The following is a 23009-nucleotide window of genomic DNA, read 5'->3' as shown; positions in this document are numbered from 1 at the left end:
AAACCCAATATGCCAGAATCCTCAATGTTTTACTAAAGATGAGAACTTGGCATCTAATGAACTGTTCTTGGAGGTTTAAAATAGTTGAGATTGCCAAGCCAGACACTGAATCTCAGATGAGCTTTTTCCAAAAATCCTCATTCCTCTGGTCATTAAAAAAAAAAATCAATAAATGTATTCTAACTAAAGTTTAAAAAGCTTCTGAGAAGTGACCTCTGCCAAAGTGTTTTGGGAACATTCCAACTGTGCAGGGGGCAGAATGTGGGATCAAAAAGCAGAAAGAAGGAAATAAAGAAATGCTTCTGCACAAGTAAAAAAAAAAATCTGGCTGGAGGTCTGAAAGGGATTAACTTACATATCAAATATCAGATTTCCATTGCATTGCCATTCTGCTTTATCCTTTTTTTTCTTCCCCCTTCCCACATTGCCTGCAGTTCATTGCATGAAGCTTTATTTCTCACTTTGTCTAAGATTTCAAGCAGAAAATCTTCAGTACTGAGGTCTTAAAAATGGTGTGCTTTATGTTCCACAGTAATAGTCCCTTATCTGCGACTCCAACATCTGGAAATCAAACCAATGTAACTTACAAGCCTGAATCAGGAAACATGTTTGGGGGAAAAAAAAAAGTACACTGTACTAAAATTCAACTCAACTTCATAGAGGCCCTCAGTCAAGACCTACTTTTTCTTTCTTATACAGAGTTGTAACAAGCAGAAATCAGAAGCAAAAGCAGAGTACTGACAGACTGTCATCCAGCAGAAATACCTAAAGCTCTAAGGAAAACAGAAACAACCTAGAAAGAACTTTGGAAATAGTTTTATTATTCAAATGCAAACATCTGCAGTTTGGACACTTTAATAGGATGGATATTTCCCTCAACTTTTTAGAAAGTTTTTTCTACCAAAAGAATTCCCCCCACACCCACCCAAACAAAATCCTAGATAACTGACGTTTTATTCATACATGATTCAAGCTCATCATAATAAGGTTAGGCAATACTGGTATTATAGATAAGTAAAAGTTAACCCCCCTGCCTTTTGAGGAAATTACTTTTAAGTATATATATTTTAGTTCTATATATCATAGACATAAAAAGAAGAGTATATAAATCTATATTTTAAGTTCTTTAGATATTACATGCCCATTGGGGGAAAATTCATATCACCCTTCCAAATAATGTCCACTAATTTTTTTTTAACCTGTTGGCTTTTTGTAGGAAAAAGTTTATGCATCCACAGACCTTTTTTTTTTTTTTTAATATAATAAAAATTTCACGAAAAGTCAGGGGAAAGTGAGAACGCAGTCCTCCACTACCACAAATTATGCAGTCGAGTTTCCCACATTTGGGGAAATCCCAGGGGACAGCACATCCAGAGTGCAATGGATAAGCCTCGCCCTGGGAAAACCACCTTTGTGATCATGGTATCTCCCCTGCCAGGTAAGTATATTCCACAGACCTTTTTAAAGATAATGGATGTTGCATACAGCTAGCAATACAACTCTTTATAAAATAAAGAAGTCTATTAAAGTGAAACAATATTTTTCAGGATAACAAAACTCAAAGAACAGCAAACTATGGAAATGATTTACCTGAATTAAAATATTGCTGTTATTTTTTAATTTAATTGATGCTGAATTTAATTTCCATTGTTACTAAATATTATCAATTTGTTTTCAAGTATGCATTCAAGAGATACAAAGGAAATACTAATAATGAAAATGTTAACATTTTAACATTTTTTTCTACTTTCCCCCTTAACAATGAAAGTTAAATTCCCAAATTCATATGAGACAAATATGCAAACAGAATTTTACATATACCTATAAATAAAAAACTGTTACATCTGTTTTCCCTTCAAGATGGTATTTCAAATTAAAAAACTATGCTTCATAGAAAACTGTCATACATTAATCATGTCTTACATGATTATTATATGCTTATTATAATTTTAAGAACTAAAGATCAAAGATAAACTAGATATTTTTGAAAAAGCAACAAAGAAGAGTTTTGAAAAATTTGTCTGAGATCATTTTTGTACTCCCCAAATCTTTTTTCTTCTAATGCTTGGCAGCACCTTTTAAATATTTTAATATTTCAATGTGTTACTTTAACTTTTATTTCTATTAAAATGGATGACAGTTTAAATTGCAGGCAAACATTTAATATATTCATATTTCAAAAAACATTGTTTACAATCATTTTCATTCAATAATCAATCTAATAAAGAAAGAGCCACAGTAAACCTAAAGCTGTGCTAGCTAACTGGGCTACAATACCAAGTTAAATATTGTTCCTACTACCAGGACATTTACAGTCAATTGTAAACTTTCATAACAGGACAAAACAATCTTGGTTTGGGAATTTAATTATCAACATTAGTTATATGAATAATAAATAGTAAAAATAACAAAGCAACAGCAATCATAAGCTTAAAGGTCAACTAACTTAATGGAAGCACAGTGTAGATCATCATCCAGACAAACCGTTAACAAGCACAATGGAATACAAAGGCAAATTCACTAAAAAATATTACCTAAATATTAAATAGCAAATAAAAATAAAATATCTGTCTCTATTTCACTGCAGTCAAAGACAGTCAAATGCAAGTTGATCCAATTAAGCCAATTTAGGATCCACAACTACTTAAAAGCCTGAGCTATATACTAAGTGATGAAGGCAAAATGGATTTGGTCCAAATCTGCTTTATTTGCTTAGATGCTATTTATTACGGCTATATTTTATTATACAGTAGTAAAAAATTACAATATGACATCCTGTATTTCCCACTGGGAAAACTGATACAGATGCACTATTAAACCTCAGCACAGGCATCAGGACACCAGGCTACATTCCACTTGTGCCTTTATAATGTGTCAATAGACATTGATGTTTATGCAGCTGATGGCTAAGCCAGCCAAATTACTGCCACTTACAGGTTCCATAAAATCATGGCTTTATAGAAATCTAGAACCTTTTCAGCATCTCGGGTGACTGTATACATGAAAGAGAATGCTTATTTTACAATAAAGCAAGTAATAACCATTATTTATTTTTTAAAAAATGTTTAAATGTCTTAAATTTTCCCTAAAACTAATATACTATTTTCAAGGAAAGGAACTAGCATATCACAGAATACCTAAACATTTATCTTTGCCAAACCAAATTTTAGGTAAGTTGTAAACCCTAGTACTGACCAGCTATAAAAAATAATTTGTTGAGAAATTATGCTTCACAAGAGATTTAAGACCATAGTTTTTCTAAACCCCATAAATATCTTTCCTCCTTTCATCATTATTCTCACCAATTTTTATTCATCATGTGTTGAAAATGTTGCAGGTATTATACAGAATTCTAACTATACAAATAGAAATTCTCATTTATTTCTGTGATTTCAAAGAGAGAAAGAGAGAGATGATAAGAAAACTTAGTTTTTCTGCTAATAGTTGACAATTCTAAAGATACTAACTGGTGTTCTACAGTGCTATATGCTTTTGGCAGGAAAATATTCAGAGATTCGCCTGCAGAGATTCAGGTGATCTAAAATTTGCTTTTCCTCTTGAAGCTGAAGCATTTTTATCCTGGCTGCCATGGGGCATCCCCCACAAAGCCTCAGCAGATCCTGAAGCTGAGAATTCCTACTATCCACCAGCACCGCTTCAGACTATATCTAGACCTCCTGTAAAGGCAGAGTAAGTGAGACACCAAGGCAGATACATTTCCCTTGCCTCCAATAAATGAATGACTAATTTTTTTTGAGATAGTTTAGAACAACTGCTCTTGAACATCAAGAGCCTCTGTTAGCTGAGGGTGTGTTCTATGCCTTTTGCACTTGCCAAGATATTGGTTCCCTTAACAGGCTCAATAGAGCAAAAGAAAACAACAGTGCATGTTTTAGAACAATCAGTTGAACATCTGAATTATAGTTTGTATTCAATTTTTTTGTAAATTTTTGTGATCTTCAAGTCAAATAAACTCAATAACAACAATTTCATTTTTTAAGATCTTCCTATTCAGAGAACCAACTTTGGCTAAAGGGATGTCTAGGCAGTATGTATCTGCATTATAGTTGTAATGCCATAACCATTTCCTATGGCTTGGGTATACTGATATTAGCCAACTATACTTGTCTTCCACTCTCTTCACAAGATAAACAATTTTTTTTCTGTTTTTTAGAGAATATCCTGCTACTCAATGATCCCTCTAGAAGTTCAACCTGAGGCTAAGTAAGGTTTGTCATAATTGTTACAACTTTTAAGAACATGAGCACAGAATTATTATTTATCACACTTATTAAATTATCATAAAACAGCCATCCAAAAGTTGACATTGAATGACATTAACGTTCAAGTACTATGAAGAGAAAAGATCACCACAAACACTACAATAACCATTAACATTATTAGTGAATTTTGGTGATAGTTATTGTCTCTCAAATGCTCTGTCTTCATCTCTAACTCCAACCTGTTTGTACATAGGGTGACTCACATTTAGAACGTCCTTCTTGAATTCTCCATCCATGTTAATGACTTCATGTATTCAACCGTCTTATATTTATTCTACACTTACTGTGTGCTAGACAATGGGCTATTTTGTGTTCTACAAAAATAAATAACACAAGAGCCCTGCTTTTTATGATGTTTAATGCCCTGTGGAAGAAAGTTGTATAAATAAATATTTTTAAAACATAAGGGCAACGTTTCGTTTAAAAAAACAACTGAAAAGTGTGAAGGAGTACAGTAGGAGATTTGGTTTGTGATCAAAACAAACCAAATCTTCAATATAACGATACTACTAATTTTTATAAATCATGACATATATTATCTATACTAATATTTCGTGGTTTTTTAAATTAATTTTTTATTCTTTGAGACAGAGTTTCACTCTGTCACCCAGCCTGGAGTGCAGTGTCGCAATCTCAGCTCATTGCAATCTCTGCCTCCTGGGTTCAAGTGATTCCCCTGCCTCAGCCTCCTGAGTAGCTGGGACTACAGGTGCACATCACCACACCTGGCTAATGTTTAGTATTTTAGTAGAGATGGGGTTTCACCATGTTAGTCAGGATGGTCTTGGTCTTCTGATCTTGTGATCTACCTGCCTCAGCCTCACAAAGTGCTGGAATTACAGGTCTGAGCCACTGTGCCTCGTCTATTTTCATGTTTTATTTATCATTCACTATCATAAAACCAGAGGACGGGATATATCATTTATTATTTGACCACACTCACCAATTATTTATCAATAGATTACATATATGACATATAGAATATATATGCATAACGGTAAAACAACCCAAAATGTGTATGCTCTGGATACAGGTTGCTTGATTACAAATTCTAACTCTCACACTAGCTGTATAAACTTACTTAAATTATTTTTGCCTCAATTTGCTCATCTGTAAAACTGGGACTATGAGGTATCTTAAAGTGTTACTGAGAAGATTAAAAAAATAATCCAAGTAAACTACCCAGAACTATCTCTAGCACGTATTTGGCAAAAAACATGTTCAGTTAGTCAGACCTTAAATGCTAACTTGATGTTTTATATGCATATACTTTTTGAAAACCTAACATATAGAGTAAATAACATCACCATTTAACAGACGATGAACTGTAATGCAGGGAAGTTAACATTTTCTTAACATGAGAGAATTTCTAAATGGCAGATTCACAAAACGACGTAAATCTACAGTATTCAAAAAGGACAGAAATAAACATCATGCACATTAGGTTGGGCATCATAAACTACGTTTACAACTCTAGCCATTTCAAAAGACACACGTGAGTGCCATTACCAGATAAAAATATAGCAGAGTAAATGAAGGATAAACTTTGTCAAATATTACAAAATCCTAAAAAAAAAAACAAATACTACCGGCTTTTACTTCAATTAATCGGAGCTTTAGAAAGGAAGACAATAATTACAACTGAAACAGAAAATTCCACCCATAGCAGTGTGGAAGACGTCTCTAGGAGCTTTCATTATATCACAACAATGAAACTAACATTAGGACAAATGCTACTCATACCAACATATTGCTTAAACAAAGAAACTGCCATCTTAGTATCACAGTCTATTCAATGTAAAGTTCTTACAGAAACACTTTAAATTACTCAAGCTAGACAGCTGAATCAATAACACTGATTTTAAACCCACGAAAGAGGTGGTTAAGGGATATTCATGAGATATTGGTGTTAATATGCTATACTTTGAATCAAGATATAGGAGGATGAGATTTTCATTGGTAAATGGCTACACAAAGCTTTGAACACTGTACGTTAGCAATAGACATGGAGACATTTTACAGCAGAAGCGATTAGAAGGTAATATTTTTTCAAATCATATATGTTTGTATGAAAAGGTCATATATATACGAAATGTTATACAGTTTGAGTCTTAAACAACATGGGTTTGAACTGCATGAGTCCATTTATAATAACTGGGATTTTCTTCTGCCTCCATCACCCCTGAAACAGCAAGAACAACCCTATTCTTCCTCTGCCTACTAAATGTGAAGACAACAAGGCTGAAGACTTTTATGATGATCCACTTACAGTTAATAAACAGTAAATTTATTTTTTCTATCAAATGATTTTCTTAATAACATTTTATTTTCTCCAGCTTACTTTCACAATACAATATACAATACAAAACATATAAAATATGTGTTAATTACTGTTTATTAGTAAGGCTTCCAATCAACAATAGGCCATTAGTAGTTAAGATCTGGGGGAGGAAGAAGCTATTCTCAGATTTTCAACTACATGGTGTGGGGTTGGGGACGGGTGGAGGGGTGGTGCTCCTAATGTCTGAGTCATTCAAGGGTCAAATGTGTGTGTACATATACATATATATAATATGTACATAATTTTCAAATATATGATCATATCAGTCTGGGTGCCATGACTCATGCCTTTAATCCCAGCACTTTGGGAGGCCAAGGAAGGGGGATCACTTGAGGTCAGGAGTTCAAGACCAGCCTGGCCAACACAGTGAAACCCCAACTCTACTAAAAATACAAAAATTAGCTGAGTGTGATGACACATGCCTGTAGTCTCAGCTACTCGAGAGGTTGAGGTAGGAGAATCGCATGAACCCAGGAGGTGGAGGTTGCAGTGAGCAGAGATCATGCCACTGCACTCCAGCCTGGGTGACAGAGCAAGACTCTGTTGCAATTTAAATATATATATATATGCAAATGATTGTATCATAAAGAAAACAGGCTTCCTCAGAGAATTTCTATACTAAAGCTCATAATTCTACATCTTCTTTGTTTCTAGTTATCTTTCTTCAATTTTATGATTGAGTATACATGTTTTATACTTTATGCTTATTTATTTAAAAAACACACAACTCTGTGATATTCTTTACATTTTAAACACTTTTCGCTAATATTAATTGACAAAAATATTTCACAGTCTTCACCATCACCTATTCTCTTTCTTTCAAGTCTTAATGTTTATTGCTTCTGGAGTATTTGTCCTAAATACAGATAATTCACAACAAAAATAGCTGCCTTTATTGTATGCCACATACCACTCTTGGCCCTTTGCATACAGTGACTCATCTAATCTTCACATTATGAAAGTGGATATTATCACTGCCCTGATTTCAAGATGTAGCTGTGCAGGCCTAGGAACTAATTTGTAATTGACAAGGCCTGAACTAGAAATCAAACCCATCTAACCCCAAAGACCATACCCTTAAAGTACCTCATTTTACTCTTTACTTTCTTTGACTAGTATAATGTTATTTATACTTTACACTCAACTTAAAAGCAGATATTTCAATGATGCTTTTTACAATCATGCAATCTGAGTCAAATCAAAGCTTCCCTCTCATCTCATGATGTTGTTATTCTTCTCTGACGGCTTACACTTAATGCATATTAACACTGTTTTCTACACAGAAATCATCTCACAGATGATATAATTATTATTATTACACCCACTTTATAAATGTAAGAAATGAGAGCTACAGACATTTAGAAAGTCACAGGAAATCAAAGGGCTGTTAAAGGATTCAAGCCCACGCAGCTGATAGCATGCTCATCACACAGCATTCTAGCACCTGTCAGAAAGAACAACACTGGTGTTAGGAGCACAAGGTTTGGAGTGAACCATAAGTGCTCCTAACTACATCTCCATACTTATTAGATTAATAGAGTATTGTGGGTTGCATTACCTCCTAGCCTCAGTTTCTTCACTGGCAATACACACATAAAAATAGTATCTACCTCGCAGTATTGTTTTGAAGACTAAGTGAGACAATACAGACACACGCTTACTTAAATAATGTGATACATAAATTTCAGTTGCCATTATTATCGCTATTGTTTATATGACATTGTTATCCTTTAGAGGAAGGCTATTTGAAAGTACACCATACACAAAAAAATGTTATATGTGGTATATGACAAATAGATGCTCAATAAATGTCTAATGGATTTTAGCCCTACTTGTTATTGTTAAAATTTCATTGAAAAATGTTGCATTCAGCAGCTCTGTTTATGCACCTAAAATCCAAATCCTTCTTAGTTTATTAACTCGTTCTAGGAAAGAGGTTTTATTTTATTTTTAAACTACCATGAAAGATTAAAAGAAAAGATTTTATTAAATAACATATCTTAGGTTTAACAACTATCACTTGCAGGAAATTTTAAAAATTTGAGCCAAAGACCAGTGAGTAATTTCCTTTATTCTCTTTTTGGTAACTATAGAAACTATTTGACCAGTGCCATCTGACATACACTTAAAGACTGACATTTCTCGGCTTTTCTTAAGACTGTATAATCTAAACATCTTTAGACATTTTTCATATATCATCTTTTCCAATGATTTTGGTCACTTTTAGAACCCCTACCTCTAAAAAAATAGATCCTTTTACATTAGTTTGGCTTTAATAGTCAAAGTTATCTCAGAAATATTTAAGATCCTTAAGATCACAGCATGAAATTGTCTAGCTCCTATGTCCACATCAAGCATAGATTATTCTTTTCTGAGCTCTCCCTCAGAAATCTCTGCTGTGTCCTAATTCTCATATATTTTATTGAATGAGAGAAAGAAATGTCCTCACTCTGATGTCTCTCTCCACTAATAGGAGTGTAGCAATAGATAATTTAGAAGACATTTTCTTCCATAGAAATGCAATTGAGATGAAACATCATCTGAAAAATTAATACTACAGATAAAGACTAATCAGTACTATACATATCACTATATATAATAATAAAATCAATAACATCATCATAATATTTCTTCCTATGAGCTGAAAATGTACTATGTGATTTAAAATTCATTCATTCAATGAATATTTAATTAATTCAACAAATGTACTGAGCTGTTTCTATGTGCTAGGCATTTTTATAGGTACTGGGAATAAATCAACAAACAAAACAAATATCCCCAACTTTGTGGAGTTTACAGTAATAACAAAATTTTTTTGTCAAAAAGTAAAATACAAGGTACAATTCAGTGTGCAGTTATAAAGGTGCAATTTGTCATACTATGTACAATTTTACATAGTATGACTAAAGATGCTTTCATTGAGAAGGTAAAATTCGAGTAAAAACCTGAATGTAACTGGTGTCGAGCTACGTAGAAACCGACAAAAAGAGCAGTTCAGAGCATTTCTGGCAGAAGAAACAAGTGCAAAGGCCCTCAGGCTAGAGCTAAAAGAGATTTAAATAGCAACAAGGAGGCTAATGGGCAGCTGCAGAGTGAGGGAGGAAAAGAAAGGTAGGAGGGATCCGACAGCTAACAAGGTGCTAAATCCTAATTCTGGTAGACTTACGTGGGCTATTATTCATACTCCAGCTTTTATTTCATGAACAGAAACCCACTATAAGATTCTGAGCAGAGGAGTGACATAATACAAGTTACATTTTAAAGTGATCATCTGGCTTCTGTGTTGAGAACAGATTATAGGCAGCCAGGCCAACTAGTTAGAAAGATTCACAATAATCCAGGTGAGTAATAAGGATGGTTTGGTTGCAGAGTATTAGCAGCATAAAGTAGTTGAATTTCTTAATGTTTGTAAGGCAGAAGGTAGAGGATTTGCTTATGGATGGTATATGTGATGTATGAGAGGGAGAAGTCAATGTTTTTGACTTTTGCAAATGAAAGAAAGGAGTTGTCATTTTTGAGACTGTCAAAGCTCAAAAATAAAATAAATAAAGACATTTTAGGGGTGTGGGTGGAGAGTAGAAGTTTAGCTTTGGACATATTAGTTGGATGTGCCTATCAAAAATCCTAATGAAGATGTTTGAGAAAGTAGCTATATACATGAGTCTAGAGTGGAACATTTGGGCTAGAGATAAAAATTTGGAAACAATGAGCATTTAAATCATATACAATGCTAAAGTAGATGGGACTACCAAGGAAGTAAATGTAGACAGAAAACAGAAGAGAATCCCAGACTGAGCTTTGGGAATCTTCAAAATCTGTAGATTAGAGAAGATCATAAGAAATCACTGAAGAAAACTAAGGGAGATGCCAGAAAAATACAAGGAAAGTGGGATGACCCAGAAGACAGTTGAAAACAGATTTTCAAGAAGACATCCATAGTCTGCTTTCATGAGCAGAAACCCACTATAATATACTGAGCAGAGGAGTAACATGATACAACTGATATTTAAAAATGATCATTCTGGTTTCTGTGTTCTGAACAGATTATAGGTGACCAGTAGTTTATATTAAGAAATAAAGTAAAATGGGAACGAATTAAACTTTGAATTTGACAACATGAATATTAAAAAAAAAAAAACAGCTTTGGTAAAATGGTTAAGACTAAAGCCTGATGGGAGTGTGTTTCAAAGACGAAGAAAGGGGAAATATTTGATCAGCACCTTTCACCCTCCTAACTACTTGTAATTCCCTAAAAGAATATGGAAGCTAAGTAAATTGTTCATAATTAGTCATTCTACTTCTAAGGTCTGTACATTGACCACCGACTGTACTGTTTCTTAAACCTTAAAGTTTCCTTCCTATAAGTAAGTGTCTGCTTGTGATTTATTTTAGATTTTTTTTTTCATAGAAATGTTCCATTTTAAATATAGTAAACATTATCTTCTCGGATACTTAGTGTTTTTTTTTTTTTTTTCCAAACAGATCAAAGTGTTTATTGGTTGCAGATAACTTTTATGTGTGTCAAAAAAGGTTTTACATCTGTATATTTTCACAGAGGCCAAATTTGACCAGTTACTAATATGAAATTGCTACAAAAATTGGCTCTTGATGCATAAATCAAACCACAGTCAATATAAAAAATGTAACGTACTCTTTAAAATACTTATAATACAGTATAAACTAAAGAAAGCAGGGAACCAAGGTAGAAATATTATTAATAACCATGTATTTTAAAATACCTGTAAAAACAGGTAAACTAATATACATTAAATATTTTAGAATTTAATGAACTTGCAAGTACAAATTTCTTATTTTCCTCTTTGTTGTATTTATTCCTTAATAGACATACATTAATATGACTATAAAAAATACCAACATGCTCTACTATTATCCTACGATATAACTCAAAACATTATACTACATTATATAATTATAAATATACTGGAATTCAACCCTTCAGAAAATAGTTTTCTTATTCTGAAATACTATGTTAATTAACATCATATATGAATCAAAACATATATTAATCAACAAGAGCTAATTTAGTACATTTACTGTAAAATCAGAAAATGTAATTATTTGATAAAAGTAAGGCTATGGTTCATTACTTTCCCCAGATTGACATTAAAAAATAAACTTTAAAGTCCTTAATGTTAATGAACTGAATACGTGGGGACAGAATTTAAAACTAATGACACTTTAATTGACTTGTTGAGTCATTTCACACACACAATTTGACCAACATTTTACTGAAAAAAAATATATATAAAGTACTGTATTTTGTCAGTAAATTATATCAGCTAGTTGGCAAACACCAATGAGTACATTGAGAAAACAGCCTGAAAGTGTTCAGGGAGGAAAAAGTGCCTGATGTTTTGACTAGTTGTGTCAAACAAAAAGAAACAGAACTTTTAAGGCCAGGACTTTGCAGTCATGGTTATTTTTGTGGGGTTTCTTACACTTACCTTTGCCCTTTCTATGATAAATGATAAAGTGTATTTCCAAGCCATTTTGTTTATGACAAGTAACTGCATGGAAAATTTTAATGTTTCTTCTTAATTTAAATCAAACCAAGCAAATAAAATTAAGAAGTAAACACTGAAGAAGCTATTTAATGCAACGACCTTGTCAAATATTCCATAGAATGCATGTGTTTGCTTCAATGCAGTATTACAGAGTGCTTACAAATATTACAAAATGCTTCCAAAATGAAATTAAAACTACAGTTAGTATTATGGAAATGAAAAATGCTGTTGTATATGATCATTAGATAACGATAACAATTTTTTTCTCTTTGAGGAGAAATAAATTTTTTTCTTAATATGTAGAATCATTTTTATTGAATTAACAAAACAGTGTTCCGTTTCACTAATGATGTACCCCTAGACAGTGAATTTGATGTAGCCTTAAGTATTTTGTAGAAAATAATAAATCAAATCTTGCATAACAGATTTCTTAAGGCTTAAATGTACTCTTTTTCCAAAATCATTTTTACGTTAAAATCTATAACCTTAACTAGACACCAATGAGAATATTAGTAGATGTGTAATCTGAGTAAGTAGTGGCAAAAACTTAGGTAAGAAAGAAAAGAGGTGAATAAAAAGGGATTTATCGCAAATGAAAGAAACAAAGGTGTAGTCAAATTTGTATCATTTTCACCAGTCATAAATATTGCATTCTATGTATAAGTGTTAAATGTCAGTTTTCCTACAGAAAAAGCATCCCTACCATATATGGCTATGGATCAAATAACTTATAAACTATTAAATTATTACTAAATTTAAATTAATAATTGGAATCATTTTAACACATTAAGAGCTTCAGGATTACACTTGAAAAATATGAATACTGTCTGTGAAGCCAAAAGTCTGTCTTTAAAATATAAACTTTATTCTTCAACCATTTATTAAGCATTTATTGAAAAACTGCCATTTCTTTTCTACTGTGCTAGATCTGTAACTCCTATAGGAAGATTTGCATAGCTGTGCCAAGAGATGAAATGTTCAACAACTAAACACTATCTACATATTTTACGGAGAGAGTGGGTCAATGTTTGCTGTAACTGCCAAGGTGTATTGTTTAAATAGACTTGGATCTAAAGGGCTCTGTCACGTGTCTGCTACAGATTAGAAATACCCAAATTAATTTTCAAATGGCTACATTTAGAAAGATAGGTAAACAAGTTTCCATATTTTGATATGCTCCATCACCTGAGAACTTAGAAAATGCTTTTAGACCAAGAACAATAGTTGTACTTACAGATAGTAGGAGTCAACTATCTCAGTGAAGTGAATAATGCATTACTATTAAGTATTGAGAAATTACCAAAAAGATGAACTACAGATACACATAACATATATTTTGAGAATAAGATATATTACCTTTGAGAGAAAGGTGTTTCAGAAAAGGCTTAAAGTAAAATTGACAAAAGAATATTAACAAAAATCAGTCACAATAATATAATATGATCAGATGTGAGAGCTGTTAAAATATTTTGTTTTACTTGACTCTGACAACATTTCTACACAGCAAACAGAGTAGATCTAATTTTGCCAAATTTTAAGATGAGAATGTCGAACCCAAGTTAAATGTCTTGTGTAACATCACCCACAAGATATTTAAGGAACTGGCCCTAGAATAAGAGGTCTCTGCTCCTATTTTCATCAAATAAACCTAGTTTTTGTATTGTTACTTTTAAAGACTCCAGTGAAGGACCAAGGACAAATTATTCTGGTCCATTGACCATAAATATTCCAATCAATTCAGACTGTGACTAAAGGAAAGTTGAAACCAGATACTGACCTGCTGTAGCAAGTATAAACTAAAACGAGAAAAAAAGGCCACAAAACTATACCACTGTTCAAACCAAGGCAGAATAAAGACCCAAGGTGAACACTAGAAGCTTTTTAGAGACTTGGCAAGGTCATGCTGATAAATTGAAATGGATACGACTTGGAACTACTAATAAATCATGCTAATTTCTTCAGAACTCACTGTCCTGGCCTCTCTGAACCCAGAGGTAATGGGCAGATTATTCACATTCCTGATTAATAATTTTGAAAATTTTATGTATCTTACAATAGCTTACTGAGTTGGAGTTCAATGTCTGTATTTTATTTGGGTCACTAAAGCACACACACACACACACACACACACACACACACACACACACACACACGAAGTCTTATCTATGAGTAATAAAGGACTTTATATGAAGTATAAAATATATGCTGCTTTGATCATACACCATTTCCGAACTAAACAACCTCAGCCATTAACATTTCTTCTCATTTTTAACCTTTGTTTCATTCCTGTATTGCCTTAACATAGTTTTTAAACAATTTATATATATGGATGTCCATTGTGTAATGTACTGTTGTATATGGATAACTCTCATGTATTTGAAATAAACTGTCTTAGAGAAGCAATATAGTTTATTGATTAATAACATGAACAGCATAACTAGATTGCAAAGGATCCCATCCCTGATCTTTCAATTATTAGTCGTGAGAAATAGGACAAGTTATTTAATTTATCTGTATCTCAGTTTGTTACTCTATAAAATAGGATTATACTATTACCTATTTAATTGGGGTGTTGTGAAGATTAAAAGAGTTTATACAACAAGTCGATCACTTAGATAATACATGGCACATAGTAGGCAATCAGTAAAAGTTTGGTATTAGAATTATTATTTATAGATGATGTTTTCCTGAAAGGTGAGAAATAAGTACAAAGCACTGCTAGCTATAGGGCACACGTAGAAAAATGAAAATGAAAGTATTAAATCCATCTGTGACATCAGAAAGAAGGGAAACTGTATGGTAAATTTTATTATTTAATTCAAATTTAAAAAGCAGAGATAAAAGTTTAAAGCACATATTTATGCCCATTATCTACATAAAAAGTTGATAAAATTTTTCCCTATTTGCTTCATTTATATGGGGGTGAGTAAAAGTTGAAATATTTTAAAATAAATTACACTTAGGACTGGTACAGCAACTCATGCCTGTAATCCCAGCAATTTGGGAGACCAAGCCAGGAGTATCACTTGAGCCCAGGAGTTCGGGACTGGCCTGGGCAATATAGTGAGACCTCGTTTCTACAAAATTGAAAAATTGAAAAAAAAAAATGGAAAAAAAAACCATTATTCAGGTGTGGTGTGGCATGTCTATAGGTCCCAGCTACAAGGGATACCTATTAAGACACCTCTTTTAGACAAAACAGAGAACAGACTAATAGCCGTTTCACACATCTGTATTTTTAAATCCACATCTGTACAAATCTCTAAATAACTAAATGAGCTTTTAAAATACATATTCCATGGAAATGACTGTTAACATAAAACTAAAATGTCTTAAAAAATAGAAAGAGTATAAAATGTGTGTGTGTGTTTGTATGTATATAAAATGCATATATTCACAATAAAATGAATATTGTGATAAAACACACACTATACACATATGTACACACACATAAATATATGTGTACCTACATATTTATATGTAAAAATACAGACTTATTTATTTACTTATTCAAAATAGCACACAAATAAAGATCAATAAAAACCACCTAGATCACTTTGCTGAGAGCAACAGCAAACTCCTCCTTCTGGGAGGTTCTTGGGCCTGTATCTATAAGATACAGTAACTGAGCCAAAAATATTCCTTTCATAGAATTTTCAAACATGGGGCCAAATAGATGCGAAGACTAAGCTCCTTTCTATTCATACTGACCTGAAAGTTTGGATATCAGCAGGCTTGGAATATTTTTAATTCATATCTATCACTCTAATCATTAGATGTATTAGGTTGGTGCAAAAGTAACTGTGGTTGTTGCCACTGAAAGTAATGGAAAAGCTGCAATTACTCTTGCATGAACCTACTACAAAAGTAGTATATGCATGACTCAGAGATATTGCAGGTTAGGTTCTAGACCACCACAATTGAGTGAATGTTGTGATAACGTGAGTCACAAATTTTTTTTGGTTTCATAGCACATATAAAAGTTACGTTTTAGGTCACTTCTGTAATCCCAGCATTTTGTGAAGCTGAGGTGGGTGGATCACCTGAGGTCAGGAGTTCAACGCCAGTCTGGCCAACATGGTGAAACCCCATTTCTATTAAAAATATAAAAATTTTCCAGGGGTGGTGGTGCATGCCTGTAATCTTGGCTACTTGGGAGGCTGAGGCAGGAGAATCACTTGAAGCTGGGAGATGAGGTTGCAGTGAGCTGAGATCACACCACTGCACTCCAGCCTGGGTGAAAGAATGAGATTCCATCTCAAAACAAAAAAGAAAGAAACAAAAAGGTTATGCTTACTGTAGTATATTAAGTGCACTTATGCTTACTGTAGTATATTAAGTGCACTATAGCATTATTTCTAAAAAAAAAGTACATAATTTAAAAATAGATTCTAAAAATGCTAACACTTCTGAGTTTATTGCTTAAAAAAATGCTAACAATCATCTGGGACTTCAGCAAGTTATAATCTTTTGGCTGATGGAGATTGTAGCAAATCAGTAACATCTTCGGTTTCCATTGGTCATTCCAATTCTCTTGCTATTGCTACTCCATTTGCAGTTACTTCCTCCACTGAAGTCTTGAGTCCTTCAAAGTCATCCATGAGGGCTGAAATCAATTTCTTCCAAATTCCTGTTAATGCTAACATTTTGACTTTCCCCCAAGAATCCAAAACTTTCCTAGTGGCATCTAGAATGGTAAATCCTTTCTACAAGGTTTTCAATTTGCTTTGCCTGAGTCCCTCAGAGGAATTACTGTGTGTAGCAGCTATAGCCTTACAAATTTTATTTCTTAAATAATTACACTTGGAAATTGAAATTACTGCACTTCAGTTGACCCATGGGCTGCAGAATGGATGTTGCATTAGCAAGCATATGAAAACAATATGAATCTTCTTGCACACCTCCATCAGAGCTCTTGGGTGACCGGGGTCAGCTCTTGGGTCAGTATTTCAAAAGGATTTTTTTTTTTCCTGAGCAGTAGGTCTCAACAGTGGGCTGAAAATATTCAGTAAACCGTGCTGCAAACAGATATGCTGTCATCCAAGCTTTGTTATTCCATTTATAGGGCACAGGTAGAGTAGCATAATTCCTAAAGACCCTAGAATGTTGGGAGATTTAGCATAATTCCTAAGGACCCTAGAATGTTGGGAGTGATAAGTGAGGACTGGCTCAACTTAAAGACACCAGCTGCATTAGCCCCAGTGAGAAAGTCAGCTTGAAGCTTTGAAGCCAGGCACTAAAATTTCCTCTCTAACTATGAAAGTCTTAGATGGCATCTTCTTCCAATAGCAGGCTGTGGTGTACATTGAAAAATATATTGTTTTGTGTAGCCACCTTCATCGATAATCTTAGCTAGATCTCCTGGATAACTTGCTATAGCTTCTACATCAGAACTTGCTACTTCACCTTGTACTTTTATATTATGGAGATGGCTTCTTTCCTTAAACCTCATGAACCAATCGCTGCTAGTTTCAAAGTGTTCTACAGCTTTTTCACCTCTCTCAGCTTTCACAGAACTGAACACAGTAAGGGCCTTTCTCTGGATTAGGCTTTGGCTTAAGGGAATATTGTGGCTGGCTTGATTTTCTATCCAAACCACTAAAACTTTCTTCGTATCAGCATAAAGGCTGTTTTCCTTCTTATCATTCATGTGTCCACTGGAGTAGTACTTTTAATTTCCTTCAAGAACTTTTCCTTTGCATTCAAAAGTTGGCTAACTGGGACAAAAGGCCTAGCTTTCAGCCTATCTCACCTTTGATACGCCTTCCTCACTAAGCTTAATCATTTCTAGCTTTTGATTTCAAGTGAGGTGCAACTCTTCCTTTTACTTCAATGCTTAGAGATCATTGTAGGTTATTAACTGGTGTAATTTCAAACTGTTGTGTTTCAGGGTATAGAGCAGGAGAAAAGATAGATGACATAACACAGCCAGCTTGAGGAGCAACCAGGGCAGGCATACATTTATCAAATAAGTTCACTGCTGTGTTTTCTGGGCACAGTTCATCATGCCCCAAAGCAATAATAGTAGTAACATTAAAGATAACTGATCACAGATCACTCTAATAGATATAATAATTTTAAAGTTTGAGTTATTGTAGGAATTACCAAAATGTGACATAGGGACAAAAAGTGTATATCTGCCACTGAAAAAAATGGCACCAAGAGACTTGCTTGGCACAAAAAAGATTTGTTCAATGCAGGGTTGTCTCAAATCTTCAATTTGTAAAAATCCTGGTATCTATGAAGTGCAATAAAGTGATGTACAATAAAGTAAGGTATGTCTCTAATTGGGAATAACATAAAGAGCACTGTATCACTGTTCTTAAATTTACACTCCCTGCCAGGCATCCTGGCTCACACCTGCAATCCCAGCACTCTGGGAGGCCAAGGTGGGCAGATGACCTGAGGTAGGGAATTTGAGACCAGCCTGATCAACATGGAGAAACTCATCTCTACTAAAATACAAAATTAGCAGGGCATGGTGGCACATTCCTGAAATCCCAGCTACTTGGGAGATTCAAACAGGTGAATTGCTTGAACCTGGGAGGAGGAGGTTGTGGTGAGCTGAGATTGTGCCATTGTACACCAGCCTGGGCATCAAGAGTGAAACTCTGTCTCAAAAAAAAAAAAAATCATACTTCTGAGAATACAGTTTTTATCAAGGTCTACATTTCACCCAGACAAGAAAAGAAAAAAAAAAAAAAACTCCATCAGAATGTTTCTGGGAGGCATAAGTTTTCATAAAAGTTATACTCTCTATTTCATAATTATTCCTCTGTACAGAATTCAAAGTCCAAAATGGACAAAAGTGTCTGTACTATATTTACTTAAAGTCTTACATACATGGATTTATGATCAAGGATATCAGGACCACAAATTATTTTATCTGATACCAGCAACATGTTTGAACTTGTTTCCCTGCTTTCAATCTGCATTATCATCTACATCACCTAGTCCTTAGTAAGTATTCAATATATATTTAGGAAATTAATAAACTTTCAAATAATGAAATATATCACTGGCCAGATGATAACTTCAGATAGTGTTCTTGTTCTGAGTGATTATTCAGTGAGTATTTGTAGAATAAATACAAGAATTAATGCATGTTTATATATTCAGTGGCTAACTCAAAAACAAGTAAGAACAAGGTATGAACATGCCATTCATGAAATATGCATTCATTTAACAAATATTTACTATGGGCGAGGCACTATTTTAGGAGCCAGGGGTAAATATCACAGAGAAGGTGGCTTTATAGACCCCACAGTTTAATGGAAAATAATAACATCTAATAGTTATTGAGTGCTTACTTTATGTAAAGGTGCTAGTATTTATTGAGCATTATTTTATTTAATCTTCACTACAATCTACAATGCAGGTACTAATAGGATGCTACTTAACAGGCAGTAAAGGAGGCAAGCATCTATAGTCTTATATGCAACAGTGCAACCAGGTATTTGGACTTGATCAAAGTTTATAAAGGGATACTGTTTTAAACTACGGTGAGCTTTATACAGGGAATCATGGTGCAGCACCTTAGGAAAAAGAGATTTATTGCTAAAATAACCATGGGTTATTAATGAGCTGTTATATTTTGTAAAATAATTCACAGAAAAATAATTACCAAATTATTGCCTTTAAAGTAAAAAAAATATAATGGTTCTCAGTAGAATGAAAATATTTAAAAATTACTATTATCTGCTATTCAGAGAACACTTTTTAAATGTTGAAAATTATGAAGGAAATAAATCCACCTATTAACACATCTCTGAACACCAAAATAAAAGTCTATGTATCATGAAATTTTGCTACTTCATAAGATTCAAAATGTTCTGTTAATTTTAAAACTAGTCCTGCCAGTTTTATACATAGTAACTAGTAACTTATCATAAAAACATTATTTGCTTCTTCAATAATAACTGGTTCTTAACTATTAGGAGTAAGATAAACATTTTAAGGCATTTAAATTAAATATATTTATCTTAAATAACTACCCACCATCCCCTTAACTGCTATATTCAAACTTCTGAAAATATACCAAAAAACTTAGTTAAAATAATAGTTTTAACTTTTTAGGTCCAAGTCCAAAATTCTTTACTTCATTTGTATTATTTCTTTGGCACAACTTCAGATTTCCACATTCCTCAAGACAGATTTAGCTAACTATTGCAGTAAAAGACAAAGAAATAATTTATATAAAATATTAACTACTGAATATTAAAAGGCAGATTTATCAGATTGTCAGGTCTTCCAGTTTATGAAACAATGTCTAATAAAATGGTATAGTCATGATTTACTAAGATATTTAAATACATTATCATATCAACCATATTTTATACCTTTGACTAGTCCTCTTCTCACATTCAGCCTTGCTGTATTGCAGAAATTTATTTTCACCAATTAAATAACCTTAATTCTGTCTTGTAAAAATGTAATTTGAGAATTATGCTTCCACCTTCCAAAGAATGTAAGTTTGGTTAATGTATGTTAAGATTATACATTTTTTCTGGCACTACTATTAGGATACTCATTTGAATATGCCATGTTGTTTTCCACAACTCTGCTTTGCAATAATAAAGAACATTTATTACATGATCTCATTGAAGTATTCAGGGAAGAATAATTACAGAATGTTAAAAAGGCACACTGTGATTTTTTTCTTAAATAAAAAGAATGATTAACAAATGTCTCTACACATTCAAAAATTATCCTGCTGATTATTTCAATGTATGTGCCTTAAGCATAATCAAAATAATGCATCAACTACAAAGAAAATAATCATATTATGATCATTTTAATTAAAACATTTTTATGTGAACATAAGAATAAAGAGAATCTGTCTCTGGGTTTGGGGGTTTGATTTGATACAGTTTCTTCCTTTTGATAATCTGTGTTTTATTTTTTCAAATAATATTGTTTATCTCATAAGTTTGGAAAAGTGCTACAATTATCCAAGGATACTCTGTGGTTTTAGATGATGAGGAAACATTAACAAGTCACCTTGTCTGCCTTTAATAAATGATGAACAAGAAATGATTCACTAAGGGTGGAATAATTCACTAAGAGAGCCTGTTTTAAGAAATGAGAAGAAAAAATGTGAATATAGTCTTTTTAGATAGTTTCAGAAAGAATAAAGATAGACATTTTCTAATATTTTTAACAATGATCTCAAGCTGACTTTTTATTTTACTGTGGTAAGATAAATGCAAATTCTCCAGATATAAAATGTACAAAATTGGAGTAAATGAAAAAAGATACCAAGGATCATACTGATTAATCCTTCTCTTTTGATTCTGGTTTTGAGCACAGTACAAGACTTCAACATTTTTTCCTCACAGAAAACGCAAGATTTTCTAGGGTCCAGCTTTATAAAAAGCAAAGCCCTGTGATAGATCCTTTCATTTCAACTGAGTCATTACTTTCCAGAGACTTTAAATATGAGGTCAGGGGGAGGTTAACATAGGCATACATTGCATTTGCTTTCTTCAATTTGGTGAATTTAGCCATCATACTGTAGGAATATAGTTCAAAACACCCTTCTAAGTAGTCATGAGTCACGTACTGAATACTAGAATGGTGTGTTAAAAACAGAATGTGCTCTATTATATCCATAATGCATCGAATGATACCTGCTGCCCTGAAAGAGCTAATGCACCTTCCTATAGCCCTAGGAACTGACTTAGTTGCTGGAGGGAATCAAATTTAATATGCCTCACCACTTAGTAGCAGGAAAAAAAAAATAACTATGCATCTTTTTTATTTTTTATTTTCCTAATGCCAGAAATTTTCTTTTTGGTATAATAAAAGGCACATAAAAGGTTTACAACAATTATCTTGGCCAATCTAGGGTAAGTGTCACATTCCGGTGGAGACACTTAAGGTTCTGAACACACTCACTGTATGTAATTTAAGGTGCTAGGAAAGTTGTTTTAACTCTAACATTCTAGACACTTACAGGAAGCTCTAATAGTGAGAGCACAGACTATGGCATCTGCTAACATCTATGCAAAGCCATCATGCCCCCTCACGTATTCTCTTCCTTAGGCTAATATTTCTTTTCGTGACACAGTTTGGAACCTCACAGTCACAGTTTTTCATAATTAAAACCTCTAAAAATGATACTAACTTTTAAAATTCCTTTCTGTCCAACACTAATAATAACTGCCTTATTTTGGATAATATTAATTATTAACACAATTTAGATTCACCTTAGCTCTTTTTTCTTTTTTTTTTTTTGAGACAGGTGTGGCTCTGTGGCCCACACTGCAGTCCAATCACACAATCATGGCTCACTTCAGCCTCAAACGGCTGGGTTCCTGGGCTAATGTAATCCTCCTGTCTCAGCCTTCAGAGTAGCTGGGACAATAGTAATGTGCCACCATGTTTAGCTATTTTCTTTTTAATTTTTCTTTTGTAAAGACGACAGTTTTTATTCTTGCCCATGCAATAATCATAGAGTTTTTGCTATTAACATGAGCTTTTTGTATGACTTACAAAACATTTTCTATAAAACAAAAATCAATTAAGTGAGAACTCAATCAACATCACAACCAATAAAACAAATAATTTTAAGAAATAACAAAATATGTAATTATTTAATCATAACAGTTATCAAAATTAAATAATTTAATTGCTTATTCAGAGTCATTAATTATGTAGAGTTGAAAAATTGCACTATTGAAGCAATCATTTAATCATTGCTAGAAAAATGGCTAAGTACTAACTCATTATTTTTGTTATGCTCTTTGGAAATTATATCCTATATTTATAATAAAACCAACATAATTATTTTAAGTCCATAACTAATAACATTGGCATGGATCTTTAATATACTAACATGCTATATTTTTAAAGGTCAAA

The 23009-nt window shown here is 33.0% G+C and overlaps 1 protein-coding gene and 1 non-coding gene across 19 annotated transcripts in view; both read right to left on the bottom strand.

Moving 5' to 3' along the window:
* The window catches only part of ADGRL3 (adhesion G protein-coupled receptor L3), an 837546-nt gene that overhangs the window by 671141 nt on the left and 143396 nt on the right, over positions 1-23009 (bottom strand). The gene's annotated exons all lie outside the window — the stretch shown is intronic.
* On the bottom strand, positions 1283-1446 carry LOC135272190 (U1 spliceosomal RNA). The gene has a single exon (XR_010340279.1). It is a non-coding gene; the product is annotated as a U1 spliceosomal RNA (small nuclear RNA).

Source organism: Aotus nancymaae, unplaced genomic scaffold, assembly GCF_030222135.1.
Source record: "Aotus nancymaae isolate 86718 unplaced genomic scaffold, 86718_ANA_hifiasm-v0.15.2.pri h1tg000006l, whole genome shotgun sequence".
Taxonomy (NCBI): domain Eukaryota; kingdom Metazoa; phylum Chordata; class Mammalia; order Primates; family Aotidae; genus Aotus; species Aotus nancymaae.
This window is presented reverse-complemented; position numbering and strand designations above follow the sequence as displayed.